This window comes from Acinonyx jubatus, chromosome B1 (assembly GCF_027475565.1).
Source record: "Acinonyx jubatus isolate Ajub_Pintada_27869175 chromosome B1, VMU_Ajub_asm_v1.0, whole genome shotgun sequence".
In the NCBI taxonomy this organism is placed as follows: Eukaryota; Metazoa; Chordata; class Mammalia; order Carnivora; family Felidae; genus Acinonyx; species Acinonyx jubatus.
The window spans coordinates 70,673,467-70,689,498 of NC_069382.1; positions in this window are offsets into that span (position 1 = coordinate 70,673,467).

Here is a 16,032-nt window from a genome sequence, read left to right on the forward strand (position 1 = left end):
CTAAAGAGCAAACGTATAATGCTTCCCATTCCATGTTTTCCTCTAGAAAAGGGCAAGAACTTCTACAAATCTGTGCTCCTTCTAGTCTCTCCATTCGCCCTTCACCAAACTTTGGCATTGAAGTAGAAGAGTTAATAATACACTGTAGTAGTTAATAATAGCACTATATGGAACTAACTGCCTGGGCATAAACCCCAGATCCATAGTTAACAGATCTGTGATTTGGGGAATATCAATTAAATCTCAATGTCTTACTTTTCTCATCTGTAAAACGGGGATAATAGTATTACTTACCTCAAAGCACATTCATAGGAATTAAATAAGTTAATATTTGTAAGTCAGCTAGTGTCTGATAAATAATAAGTACTATACAAGTAGTATTTTATTAAATAAGCAAATATTAATATTGAAAGTTGTCTTGAAGTTTGAATGAAAATTTCTGTGGTCAAACACTTTAGTGTCCTTGCTAATGACTTTTGGTCATTGTTAATTCTCAAAGTGATAATTATTATTAAGTCTTTCATTTGTCCTCACTTCCTATATTTCATATTTGTCTCCTGAATTCATTCCCTTCTCAGTGGAATACATCCTCTTAGATCTTTTTTACAAAGAGTATTTATATGTGGTCTACATACTTAATAGCGTGGTTAGAATTTTTTCAGCCAATTGTATCATGAACATCATGGGGTGCCTGGGGGGGGCTCAGTCGGTTAGGTGTCCGACTCTTGATTTCGGCTCAGGTCACGATCTCACCGTTTGTGAGTTTGAGCCCCACATCGGGCAATATGCTGACAGTGCGGAGCCTGCTTGGGATTTTCTTCCTCTCCCTCTATCTCTGCCCTGCTTACTCTCTGTCTCTCTCTTTCTCTCTCTCTCTCTCTCTCAAAATAAGCAAATAAACCTTAAAAAAAATTAAAAAGTGTAATACATCATGACCAAATAGGGCTTATTTTAGAGAAGTTCCACATCAGCAGATATACCAGTGTGGTTCACCATACATTATGAGTAACAGGGAAGAAATCCACACAGCCATCTCAATATGTACTATCTATCATCTACCTATCTTCTATCTGTCTATCTATCTATCATCTATCTATTTATCTGCTTATATCAATATTTGCCAGTCTGGTAGTTTTTCAGCTGCTAACTTATTTGCTCTCCTCTCTTCTAAGGTCTATTCTGCATTGCAGATTCCAGAAACCTCATTTTCCAGAATCCCCCTCCCTGCATGGTTTCAGGCCAGAGCTTGCCAAGGAGGAGGTCTTGCACAGTATCTGGAAAGTGAACTGGAGAAGAGGTTTTCATTCCTGGGAGGTTAAGGCGGCCAGATACCATGGCTTCACAGATTTCTCCACAAGTTCCTACTTGGCTGCTACAGACCACAACAAAAATCTCAGCCTGTTCCAGACACTTGATAGTCACTGAAGTTTTCTGGGGAACTTGAGAGACTGGGAGACTCATTTGTTTCAGTGCTTCAGTCTGAAGTCATCAGTGACGTCTGGATCTTCCACTCCAACTCTTCCCTCATCCAGTTGTTGTTGTTGTTGTTGTTGTTGTTGTTTTAATATTCATATTAGTCTAATTTCCTTTAAAAACACCTCTATTGCAGGGGTGCCGGGGTGGCCCAGTCAGTTAAGTGTCCGACTTCAGCTCAGGTCATGATCTCACTGTTCATGAGTTCAAGCCCCATGGAAAGCTCTCTGCTGTCAGCACAGAGCCTGCTTCCCATCTTTTGTCTCCCTCTCTCTCTGCCCCTGCCCCATTCTCTCTCTTTCTCAAAAATAATTAAACAAACATTAAAAAAACCCACCTTGATTGCAAAAATAGAGTGATCTCATTTTACTGACCATAAAAAGACTGATAAAAATGTTTAAAAATTAGAAAAATAGCTAAAAATGTTCTCCTGCTCACAAAAGCTATCTTAAAAAATTATGAATACATTTTAACAAATGTATAAATATAAATACATTTATTTTAAGGTCAAAAGTAGGTTGACACCCATTATTACCACTACTGTGTAACAGAACTGGCCAGGAAATTAAATGACTTCTAAGGACTAGAAATGAAGAGGTAAAGTACTAATTACCTATAATATATAAAATATTTACATTAATGAAAGAAAATTAGCAATCAATACAAAATGACATAAGTATTATACTACATTTATAAAAAAATAGTATTTTTATACTACCAATAACCAATTATAAAATAAAATTTAAAACAACTTACTGTTTGAATAAGAACAACACACCCTTCAGAAATTAAAGCATAATTGAAAAGAATGTTGCTTAAATAACATAGCATCCCATGGAATAACAATAAGTATACTGATATCTTGGCTGTCCACCACCTGGCCTCAAAGCCAATGGCACATATTTCAGGAGTTACTATGGCACAAATGGACGTCTAGGTGTCACTGTATCAGAAAACAACTCCAAATTCTCATTGTCCTCTAGCAGTAAATATTTATTACTTAAACATATTATATGAGAGCTTGAGCTGACTGTGGCTCTTCTGGGCAATTCTACACTTCTCATGTCTTCTTATTTCAAGTCTCAGACAAGAGTAGCCACTGAGACCTACTTTTCTCATGGCAAAGGGCAGAAATTGGAGCAGGCAGAACTAAAGTGCAAAAGTTCATTTAAAGTTGCTTGGACGTTATATAAATTACATCCAAACACATCCAACTGGCCAAGCAAAATTGGCAGAATGGGGAAGTCTACTCCACCTATAGGAAGGCACAGCAAGTGCCCTGCATGGGGCTCTGTGCTGACAGCTCAGAGCCTGGAGCCTGCTTCTGATTCTGTGCCTTCCTCTCTCTCTGTCCCTCCCCACCTCATGCCCTGTCTCTGTCTCTCAAAAATAAATGAACATTAAAAAAAATTTTTTAAATACATTTTAGCTCTTATTTTTCTTTTGTTGAATTATCATGATAACCCTGGGAAATATTTTATTACAAGAACATGATGTTTCAGCATAACCAATTAACTTGCTTAAGGTTTTGAAATGGTGGCACCAGAATTTAAATGCAGGTATCCTGACACCATAGAAAATGCATTTTCTACAATCATACAATGTGATCATATGGAAACTGATCACAGAGTCGGCGGTGTCCTATCAGACAAACTCCAGTTGTGAACTGGAAATGCTCCAGTAGCTTATTGAAGCTTTAGTGGGTGAATCTTCTGTAGGTCATTGCTCATCCAAGTATATAAGTTGCACCCTCCAAGAATAATTTTCTCATTTCTTCCATAATTCTAGCAGAAAACTTGACAGATAATTAATGAAGCTTCACTATGTGGAAAATATAAGGGAATAAATTCAGTCATTGGTACTTTTGACCAAAATTTAGTTTCTTACTTCATTTTCCATACCAGAACATTTTTTACTAATCTGTCAAGTCAACCATTATCTGCTTGACAGTAATATTCTCATGTTAAAATATTACATTAGCATTCTAACTTAGCATATTTATCGAGCTTCAGATGTGATGGTATTTGGAAATAGGGCCTTTGGGAGATAAATAGGGTTAGATGGGGTCATGAGGGTGGGGCTCTAATGATCGAATTAGGGCCCTTACAGAAGAGACATCAGAGAGCTCTCTCTTTCTCCCCATGTACATACAAGGAAGAGGTCATGTGAGCACATGGCAACATGGCAGCTATCTGCAAACCAGGAAGAGAACTCTCCCCAAATATGGCAGCTGTCTGCAATCCAGGAAGAGAATTCTCCCCAAACATGGCGACTGTCTACAAGCCAGGAAGAGAACTCTCCCAACACCCAGCCATGGTGGCCCCCTGATCTCCAGCCTCCAGAACATGAGAAATAAAATTTCTGCTGTTCCAGCTATTCAGCCTGTGGTATCTTATTATAGCAGCTCAAGCTAAAAGCATGAGATAAATGAAAAACACCTGGCATAGAGTAAGAGTTGTTTTGTTTTGTTTGTTTTATTTTTAATAATAGCTGCTATTTTTTTGAAGGGCAAGGGTAGGAGAAAAGATCGATGATGAATAAGCCACAGTCACTAATCTAACAGGTCACAATCTGATTCTGGATTTTCCACATATAAAAAAAAATGATATAGCTATAAAAACAGAGTGTCTTCGGATATTTTTTCACAGTGATCCCAAAATTTAAGAAGTCATCAGGACCTACAGAGCCATATTCTTCTTTTTTTTTCATTCCTCTCTTAATTCACTGATTCATGTATTGATTCATTCATTCATTCAATGAATATTTATTGAGTTATCAATAGATGCTAGACATTGCTAGTCGCTAAAGGTGCAAAGCTAAAGAAGACATAATAGACCATTTTCTCTGTCTAGACTCTTAATGTCATTATTTCCATACCAACTTTTTTTAATGTTTATTTATTTATTTTGAGAGAGAGAAAGAGGGAGGCAGGCAGAGAGAGATCAGAGGAGAGAATCCGAGGCAGGATGCTCCATGCTATCAGAGTGGAGCCTGAGGCGGGGCTTGATCTCACCATGGTGAGATCATGACCTGAGCTGAAATCTAGAGTCAGTCGTTTAACTGACTGAGCCACCCAGGGCTGAGCCACCCCTCCAACTTTTATAAGTGAATTGGCAAATAGGCAGTGTGAGTCTCTTCGTTACTCTTGTGGAAGTTGATGCTGTTTATTTGAATATTAGTGACTTTTAAAAATCTCATATATAGTTTCACCTTCCTAATTTTATTGAAAAAGAATATTGTGAGTGGACTTGGGTTTTGGAATGCATACCACTTAACCCCTCTGTGTAAAGTTAAGAAAGATTCTCTAATCCCACTTCTGGCAAATTTAAAGGATGTTATGCCGTAAATAGTTGGGTGGAAACTTTCCTCCTCACTTTCATTTCTTTTGCTGGAAGTTCCTTTACGCCAACTCCTTCATTATTCAGTTGTTCCTTGTCAAATTCACACCCTTCTATGAACCACTTCAAATCCTTTGTGGAGGGCCTAGTGTAAATAACAAAATTGTCTAGTGTACCTCTTAGATAACAGAGGTGAATGTAGCTCTTTTTATAGATCATAATATTTAAGTTGTTTTCACTTGTTGGCCTAGCTTATCTTTTTAACCTCAAAAGCAATTCCGTAATTAAAATGAACTCTAAGATCCTGAGAGCTAAGAATATGGCAATGGTCTGCATCAAATATTCTGAAAAGAAATGAGAGACAGAGCTTAATTTTTCTCAGCAATTAAATCAATAAATATTTAATGGACGTCTGACATCTTCAGGTACAAATTATGCAAATTGTCATCAAGAAATAACTATAAAAACAAAAAGTTGGTATAATTAGGAAAGTAGGCAAGGCAATTTTTTGAAGCCACAAGTCAAACTATATTCTCTGACCTCAAGAATTTGGGGAATAAAGACTACCATTTTCCCCACTGAATTTTGGAGGAACCCGTAAGATTTCTATAGTATTTGTTCCAAGTCAAGTAAGATTCCAATATAGAAGGTTGTCAAGATAGACTACCAATCAATTTAGTCTATCACTAAAGTAGTGGATATATGAGTCACAGCTAAAGCTCCAGGATTCTAATTTGAATAAAATAAGACATTTACTGTACTTGCAAGACATCAGATTTTCAGCCACAGGGTCTTCTTGTGAACCAACTCATTTTGGTCTTCGAGATACTTATAAAAATAGGGATCTTGTAGTGTAGATGGAAGAAGTTTTAGTAATGCCTTTTAACAATTATCTATCTGACTGACATTTGGAAGATTAGCCAAACAAGGACAAGAACTGGACAAAGAAGATAATGAAAGTCTTCCCCCTGAATCGGCCTCAGTTTTACATTGAACATTTGTAGAAGAACTGATATAAACTAAGGGAAAAAAAGATGCCAATGAGACCTTCATTTCCATGTAGCAGATCACTTTAAGTGTCCAGGGAACATGCAGAAAGATAAAGCTTCATTTGGTTGTATAAATCACTGGGCAGAGCAAAGCTGTAAGAGATGTCATTGTCAGGTGACCAAACTACGGCATAAGATCCCTACAGTGAAGCTGGCATAATTATTGATAAATTCAACTGCATGTTTCTAAATTTTCTAAAAAGTGAGTTTGGAAAAATCCCTGGTGTGTGGGAGGGAATAAATTAGCATTTGCTGCAAAGAAATATGGTCATTTAAATGTTAACCCTTAGTAAAAGCCAAAGGCAATGCACCAGAAATTGACTAAAAAATATTTATATTTATGAGAAGGTAAGTTAATGTGAGCTATGCATGTAGCTTTTCTATACATACTTGAAACTTGGTGAGTGCCAAGTTTAAGTGTTGGTGCCTCCCCATTCATATATTGAAATTCTAATGCCTAATGTGATGGTGTTAGGAGGTGGGGCTTTTGGAAGGTTCTTTGGTCCTGAGGGGGAAGCTTTCATAAATGAGATTAGTGCTCTTATAAGAGTCCCTGAAAAGCTCCTAGCACCTTCTTCTACGTGAGGACAAAACCCAGAAAAATGTCCTCACCCGACCATGCTGGCACCTTGAGTTCTGCACAATTGATTTCTGCCATTAGAAAATTGTTTATTTTCTAAATCAATTACTGCCATTTTCGAAAGGCTACTTCAGTATTTTTAGTTTTTGAATGTGCATGCTAGGTGTTACATAGATAAGAAAGGAACAAGGGATGGGAGCTGGGGCATAGCCATGCAGGGGAACAAGTGGTTGACATAATCACGTTCTGTGAAAGAGGAAGAAAAGTAGGGCTGGACATGTAGTAGGTAATCAAGAGTATTGACTACTGTATATAAAACAATCACCATTGAAATCAAGAGCCAAATAACTTTTTGTTGTCTAATACGTATTGTAAATAAATTGCTTTAGCCTTCCTTCTACCTACCAATATGGGATCTGTGAAATACATTCCCTCACAACATGAGTATGGTCCTGACTGTCACAATGCAGATTTCTTGTTTTTAATTTGACATGTCTTTACTAGCAAGAATGGGAGAGGATAAATTCTCTCATTGCTCATCTCTATTTGAACTCCTCTGAAAATTCTATTAGTACAGAACATCGAGATATCAATTAGTCTTAGTATGGAACAAACACATTTGTATAAGTAAATGCGAATACATTTTGTTGCAGTGTTAGGTTATAAAATGATCCTGATGATTCAAGATATACTTACACTATATGTTTATAAATTTTTGTAATTAAAAAGTAAAATGTACAGCTTCTCATAGAACACGTCAGACCCACTAGAATATTTTCAGAATCTCCCAAACACGGGTTGAGAAATAAGTCATGGTGAGAGACATATGGAACAACACTCAAGGACTTTTGTCACAGAGGCAAACATAAAAAAGAAATAAAACTCACTAAACAAACAATGTTTACTTGCTGGAGAGATGAGGATAAACTGAAAGCTTTAGGGAGAAAACCTATCAAGTAGAACAAGACTTTTGTCGTTTCTCATGCTCAAAATGGTGGTAGTGTTGAACAGCTGTTTCACCCTCTGTGATACATGTAGCCCCGTACACAAATCTAATACTTATTATTTCTCCTCTCTGACCATACATTTCTGATGATTATTTCGTATTTCCTAAACATAATTTTGAATGGATTATGTTATTTTCAGAAGCATTGGAAGATAAAACGTTAGCTCAAGAACAAATGCCTTTTTCGCTCTTTGCAGTCAATCAGAAATAGCTCATCTATGGGGCGCCTGGGTGGCTCAGTCAGTTAAGCGTCTGACTTCAGCTCAGGTCATGATCTTGCGGTTCTTGAGTTCGAGCTCCGCGTGGAGCTCTGTGCTGACAGCTCACAGCCTGGAGCCTGCTTCGGATTCTGTGTCTCCCTCTCTCTCTCTGCCCCTCTCCCTGTCCACACTCTGTCTCTCTCTCAGAAATAAATAAACATTAAAAAACTTAAAAAAAAAATAGCTCACCTAACTCTTGACTTAAACAGCTGATGGCTAGTTCTAGGCTAGAGAGCTGGAAGGAATATAGGAAGAATGAGTCAATGGAGAAGTCACATTTAACCTTATTTCTCAACTTTGTGGATGGTGGCTGGGCGAGCACGGCTGGCTGTTTTAGCATGCAGACTACAGAGCACGCCATTAACCTGTGCCTGAGACCTGTGCCTCCTTACTCTGAAAACACAGCAGAAGGATTAAAGAGCTTTGGCTTTACCATGAAAGATTTAAAACAGAATCAAACAAAATATGGTTTGAACATAAACTACTGGCCCTTTGATTGCCTTACATCTCCCGAGAATAGGATCATCGGTGTTGCAAGGTCTATAAGTGAACGGAAAACCATCCGTGTGAGCCAAAAGGGTTAATACTCATTCCAACTGGCTCCTTGCAACTACAGGTGGCTTAGGCAGTGAGGAAATTGGGACATTTGAATTATAACTGCGCAGATTTTATTAGTAAAAGTATTAAAAGTTCAGTGGAGCCTTCCTTTTCTGAAGATAATATTTCACCTTGGCTTTCACACTGGCAGCTAGAACTCAGGGCAGGGACTTGTGGTCAGCGTGGCATGGGGTGTCAGAAGTCCTTCCAGGAACATGTCTCATATCCTTGGTGAAATACTGCATTTTCTATAAATCATAGTACCTGCCTTTCAAATCTGAAGCAATGGCTTGTCAACAAAATCTCAAATTTATGAGTAAGTATGCAAAAGCAAAAAGGGGAAACTCAGTGTAAAGTGGGAAATAAGTCAATGTACATTTCTGAAATGACTATGTAAAAACAATTAACCACTTGGGAAATGTGGACAGAGGTTACTTAGCCAAGACCTATCATTACAGCTAATGCAATATCCCTGTGGCTTCATTCACCCAAAAATATATCTAATACAGCCCAGTGTGGTTAAGTGTGTGCTTACTGCTGCTTCCCTTAATAATGAATTTTAAATGACTTACAGGCTCTATAGCTCTCAGTCCTGATATGTGCCTCTAATGGGAATTCATGCAGCTTAATCAGTATTCACCTTACTGAAACTATAATGCCATAGATCTTGGTGGTGAAACAAGCCTCAGTCACAAATATTCCGCCTGCCGCTGCCTGAAATAATTAGTGGCTGCAACAGTGGCCCTGTTACGTTCCCGTGTTCAGAAAAAGGAGGGTCTGCTCACAACAGCATTCTGTGGGCAGCCCGCAGTTCTCTGAATGAGTTGGAGTTTACTTCTCAGTCTTTAAAAATGCATTAAGATTGGTACTTGCCAAGTAAAGTGGCCTGGAAGGATTTTACTGCTTTGATAAATTGAAAATTAAGAATATAAATGATTGAGCCTATACTTTAATGTTCTCTTGGTTTAAATAATTGGCAGGTAGCTTGAGGGCTGAAAAGCTCACTCACTGATAATAAACCAGTATTGTAAAACATATCGGAGATGAAACATAGATTTTCTATAGCATTGTGTAACTTTAATACTATACTGTTCATTTATCTATCATATAAAAACTAAAACATTACCTTTCTACTTTTTTCACTTTATACTGGGATAATGAATAAAACCTATTAAAATTAATATATTATGCTAAGCGAAATAAGTCAAAGACAAATATCATATGATTTACCTCATGTGTAATTTAAGAAACAAAACAGATGAGCATAGGGGAAGGGAAGGAAAAATAAAATAAAAACAGGGGAGCAAACCATAAGAGACTCTCAGAGAGTACAAACTAAAGGTTGCTGGAGAGGTGTTGGGTGGGGGATGGACTAAATGGGCGATGAGCATTAAGAAGGGCACTTGTTAGGATGAGCACTGAGCACTGGGGGTTATATGTAAGTGATGAATCACTAAATTCTAGTCTGAAAAAAAAATAAGTGGTAGCAAAAACACTAATGGTTTTCTGGCTTTTATTTCATTTAGTCTAAATATTCTATCATAGAAATAGATGTACAGAATAAAGATGTATTCTAACACAAACAAAAATCCAGAATACCATTTATTTTTGCCAAGAAGGATGTATGCATCTTTTGAAAATAGTATGTCCCTGAAACATGTACCTATAAAGCAAATTATTTTGAGCTAATCAGGCATATTTCACAAGTTGAAGTCTTTTCCAGACAAACATAACTCTATTAGACTGAAAGGCAGAATCAAAAGCATCAAATGAGCAAGTTGGTAAAAGCACAATTCAGAGTAGTTAAGGGCACATGCTTTAGAGTCAGATCTGTCTGGCTTACATATCAGCTGCATAAATTTGGAGAATTTACATAACATCTTCAAGACTCAAAGTCTTCACATGAATAGACATTTTTTCAAAGAGAAGACATGCAAATGGCCAACAGACACATGCAAAGATGTTCAACATCACTGATCATCAGGGAACTATAAATCAGAACTACAATGAGGTATTACCTCACACCTGTCAGAATGACTAATACCAACAACCCAAGAAACAACAGATGTTGATGAGGATGTGGAGAAAGGGGAACCCTTTTACACGGTTGGGAATGCAACAGTGTGAATGGAAATAAGTCAATGTACATTTATGAAATGACTATGTAAAAGCAACTAACCACTTGGGAAATGTGGACTGAGGTTATTTAGCCAAGACCTATCATTACAGCTAATGCAATATCCCTGTGGCTTCATTCACTCAAAAATCCAGCAACTGCACTAGTAGCTATTTACCCAAAGAATACAAAAAGAATACAAAAGAATAAAAAAAAAGGGATACATGCACCCTGATGTTTATATCAGCATTATCTACAATAGCTTAATTATGGAAACAGCCCAAGTGCCCATCAACTGATGAATGGGTAAAGAAAAGAAGATGTGTTGTGTAGATATCTATATAGATAGATATAGATATAGATATAGGTATAGATATATAGATATATAGATATAGATGATATAGATGATATAAATATAGTATGGTATATTTATGTGGTGTATATAATGGTATATATACACATGCTGTGTGTGTGTATATATATACACACACCCATCTTCTTTTCTTTATCCATATATATGATTATATATTACATATAATGGAATATTACTTAGCCATAAAAAGAATGAAATCTTGCTACTTTCAGTGACATGGATGGAGCTAGAAAATATGCTAAGTGAGTCAGTCAGAGAAAGACAAATACCATAAGATTTCACTCATATGTGGAATTTAGGCAACAAAAAAAATGAGCGAAAGGAAGACAGAGGGAGAGAGAGAGAAAGAGGGAGGCAAATCAAGAATCAGACTCTTAACTATAGAGAACAAACTGATGGTTACCAGAAGGGAGGTGGGGAGGGGGGATGGGTGAAATCGGTGATGGGGATTAAGGAGTGGACTTGTGATAAGCACCAGGTGATGTATGGAAGTGGCGAATCACTATATTGCACACCTGAAACTAATATTATACTGTATGTTAACTAACTGGAATTTAAATGTTTATTTATTGTGGAGAGAAAGAGAGCATGAACCAGGGAGGGGCAGAGAAAGGGGGGACAGAGGAGCTGAAGTGAGCTCTGCACTGACAGCAGCAAGTTCCATGTGGGGCTTGAACTCAGGAACCATGAGATCATGCCTGAACTGAAGTCATACACCCAACCCACCCAGGTGCCCCTAAACAAAAACTTTTTAAAAAGACTCAATGTCTTTATCTTTAAAGTTAGATAATAATTCTTACTTTATAGGTTTTTATAAAGAGTAAATTAATTTTATAAAGAACATAGCTTTGGGGGCACCAGACTGACTCAGTCCGTAGAGCATGCAACTCTTGATCTCGGGATGGTGAGTTTAAACCCCATACTGGGCATAGATCTTGATTTAAAATGAAAAACAGAACACAGCTTAGAGTTTTACACATAGTATATTTTTAATAATAAGTACCCATTAGAGGGCGCCTGGGTGACTCGGTTAAGCATGTGACTTGGACTCAGGTCATGATCTCACAGTTTATGAGTTCGAGCCTGACATTGGGCTCTGTGCTGACAGCTCAGAGCCTGAAGCCTGCTTCAGATTCTGTGTCTCCCTCTCTCTCTTTGCTCCTCCCCTGCTTGCACCTGTCTTTCCCTCTCTCTCTCTCTCCTTCTCTCTCTAAAATAAATAATAAGCATTAAAAAGAAAAATTTTTAAATTTTTTTAAATAATTAGTATCCATTATTTTATGCAGTCAAATTCACTAGACAAATACTTATTGAGGTCTTTTGTATGCTAGATAATATGTGCTAACTATTGAGGGGTAAACTGGTTAACAAAAGCAAGCATACTTTGTATTTTTTTAAAAAATGGCAAACATTGCTAACCCTCCTAGAGCTTCACAGTCTAATAGGGAACATGATCAATCAAATAATTCCACAAATAAATTTAAAATTATGATTGGAAACTACATGGCACTATACAAGTGTATAACAAGGAATATAAATGAAAGAATGGGCACACTTTCTTGGCGAAAGTGATGATTCAATTGAAATATGAAGAAAAAGTAGGAATCAAATAAGTAAGGCAAGAAGAGAAGGATTTTTCAGGCAGCGTTCATGACACCCTGCTGGATGAGGAATCACTGCTCTTTAGAGGAACTGAGAAAAGCTATTGTTACACAACTGCTAAGAGTGAGGCAGGAACAAGTAGCTGAGGTGAGGCTGCCCTAGGAAGGGTTGTTTCTACCCAAAGGTCTTGGAAGCCTTTAAACAGAGTGGCACCATAAACAAACTCGCATTCGAAAAGATCGTCCCAGCTGCAATGCTAAGAACGCACTGGTGAGGAGGAAGAGGGAACATGTATAAGCCAATTAGGAAGCCAATGAATGCGGTAGTTTAAGCAAGAGGCGGTGGTAATTTGGACAAGGGTTGTAGTGGAACGGAAAGAAGTGGATGGATTTGGGAATGATTTATTAGTTAAAATTGACGGATATATGCTTTCTTGCTAAAGGTTTATAATATAAATCATTCCTGGTCCGTTCACTCTTGTTCTTTTCTAGATGTCTATTTTATACCTTTTCCTTTATTTTCATGCCCTCTATACCTATCCCCTGTATCCTTATTCTCAATTGATATCCTTGTTCCTGAGTCACTAAGGAAATGGAAGTAATCAGAAGATAAGTTCTAGGGCCCCCAGACGGCACTCTCCTAGTCACCCACATACTCTGTGCATCAGCACCACATACTCTGTTCCCCTGCTGTCAGCCTGACTATACTATCCAAGCTCTGTCTCAAGCTGGTCTGTCCACATGTGTATCTGACTCTATCTGCTCTCAACTTCAGTAACTCTCCTCTTTCTGTCCTCCATCATCTCTCTCCTTGTGGGATCGTTCTCATTAGTGTGCCAAGATGCTCTTTCTTCTCCCATCTTTAGAAAAACTCTCTTGACTATGTTTTCCCCCATAGCTACTACTCTACTACTCTCTTTTTCAACCCACTGCAATCAGACCTGCACCATTCCACCAAAACTACGAGTTACCATAACCAATAAGGTTTAGTTATGCACAGCTATGGATGGTGGGCCCAGGAAAACACAAGAACAGGCTTAGAAGAAATGGAAAAGCATGGCCACATAAACTCATTGTTATTACAAACTAGCCCCCTAAACCTTTCATGTAAATTCACATTGACTGACCTTCTATCTGAAATATTTGGGGCATTAGGTGTTATGAACCAGGACCAACGTGAACATTTATTACCTGTTGCTGTGCCCCTTCTCTGTTGGCTTACTTCAGGCCTTTCTGTGATTCATAGCTATCTCAAAAATTTAATTGGTTGATTTTTCAATTATATTGCATTTAGGGTTATTTGTGAAATAACCATGCATGTAATTGTCATCATAGGATCATTGCAAATATGAAAAGTAAAAAAGATGCCATTATTAACCACCAGAACAGCAGAATTTAGAACATATCATAGGGGTGGGGGGAAGAGAGAGAGAACGCCTTGGAACTGATTTCTTGAAACTGTTTTTCTCAATCGATTTCTCTCATACTGAAAGAGCTGAAGGCAGAAAACAGTACCGTACATGAAGTGAAATCAACAAAACTTTTTTTAAATAAATGGGTTTGAAGATCAGAGTTATACATGTCACATAAATAAGTAGGCTGAAAGTGTACTTTACCTGTAAAATAATGCATTTAATAAAAGAAACTGTAAGACATCTTACATTTCTTCTATATAGACTCCCTCAGCATTTTCATTTGAATTCTGCATTAGACATTCAAGTTCTTATTTATACATCTGGCACAAATCAAAATTGATGCATTTGTAAAAACATTTTTCATTAGTGTTGCTATTTGAGCAAATGAGTTGATTCATAATACCTTATAACTTGCTTCGGATGGACGAAAAGCAATATTGTTATTTTGGCATTGAAGACTAATGAGGATCTCAGCATGAGAAACTGAAGATGTTTATATATCATTCAAAAAAACACTTCAACATAGCAACTAAGTTAGACTGAAAGATACGTACCAAAATATGTGCTAGAAAATGTTCTGTTGATCAAATTTTTATCGCATCTATGTACAGTTAACACTACAAATATGTTCAGGTTTATAAAAAAGTAATGGAGGTAAAGTATACATTTAGGATAATATGACATTTGCTTGACTTTTGCACACATAGAAAATACTAAGAACAATAACAAAAAACCTGAAAAAAATCTAAATATTTCACAACTTGTAAAATGAAGTATAATAATATCAGTTTAGGGCTGTCCAAAATGGAAGCCACCAACCGTATGTGGCTGTTGTGGTCTTAGGAAGTCCAGTTAATCCAAATCGAGATATTGTATAAGTGAAAAATTCACATCAGATTTTGAAGAACTGTTATTAAAAATATATGCAGATAAAATATTATATATATATATATATATATATATATATAATCTCCTTTCTTTTTGAAAGGTATGTTTTACTGATGGTAGACTCTTGGATTGATAATTTTGTTTTGTTCTTCAGTACATTAAAGATATTATTGCATTATTTCATGGTTCCTCATAAAAATTGAGCTACAATTTTCAACTGTTTCTCTGTAGCTAATGTGCCTTTTATTTCTGTTACCAAAATGTTCATTCTGACTTTTGTTTCCACTCATTTGAATATGATATACCTATGTATGTGGCTATGTTTTGTTTTGTTTGTCTTTTGGTATTTTCCTGCTGTTGTTCTTAGAGTTTTTGGATCCGCTGTTTGGCGTGTGTCAATTTTAGAAAATTCTTGGCCATGATTTTAAAAAATATTTCTTTTTGTTAATGTTTATTTATTTTGTTAATGTTTATTCTTTGAGAGAGAGAGAGAGAGAAAGAGCACGAGCAGGGGAGGGGCAGAGAGAGGGAGACAGAATCTGAAGCAGGCTCCAGGCTCTGAGCTGTCAGCACAGAGCCCAACTTGGGGCTCAAACTCCTCAACTGCAAGATCATGACCTGAGCCAAAGTCAGACGCTTAACCGACTGAGCCACCCCGGCGCGCCCCTAAAAAATATTCCTTCTGCCAAATTCTCTCTTTTCCTTCTGTGTTTCCAAATACACATATGTTATACTGTTTGATGTCTTAGCGCGTAGATCCTCTGTTCTATTTTTGTTTCACTCTTTTTTTTTGGGTAATTTCTATTGCCTTGCCTTAAGGTTCACTTATGTCTTCCTTGGATGTGTTGAGTGTACTTATGATCACATGAAAAGTGTTCATCTTTTTTGCTATTTTTCTCATTTGTAGTATTTCCATTTAATCATTTCTTAATGTCCCATCCCTGTTGAAGTTAACCATTTGATTTTGCATGCCATCTACCATTTTCATTAAAGACACAATAAACATTTTAAATACGCTGTCACACAGTCCCAACATCTGTGTCATTTCTGGGTGTGGTTCTGGTGATGACTTCATTTCCTGGGAGTGCATTTTCTCATAAGTATTTGTTTGGCCTGGAAATGCACACACATCCATCTGCTGGGTCTGCATGCGCATCTACATCTCAAGAGAGGGTCTCTGTACACACTATTGTTCCTCGAGGCTTGTTTGCTTGTTGGTTGTGAGTGGTGGTGGCTGTTGTCTGTTCTGATTCTCAGCCGTGGGCAGGAACCTTATCCCTGGGTGTCAGAGGTGTGGCCTTCTCAGTCCTTCTGCCCATATTCTGGCTGGATGGGC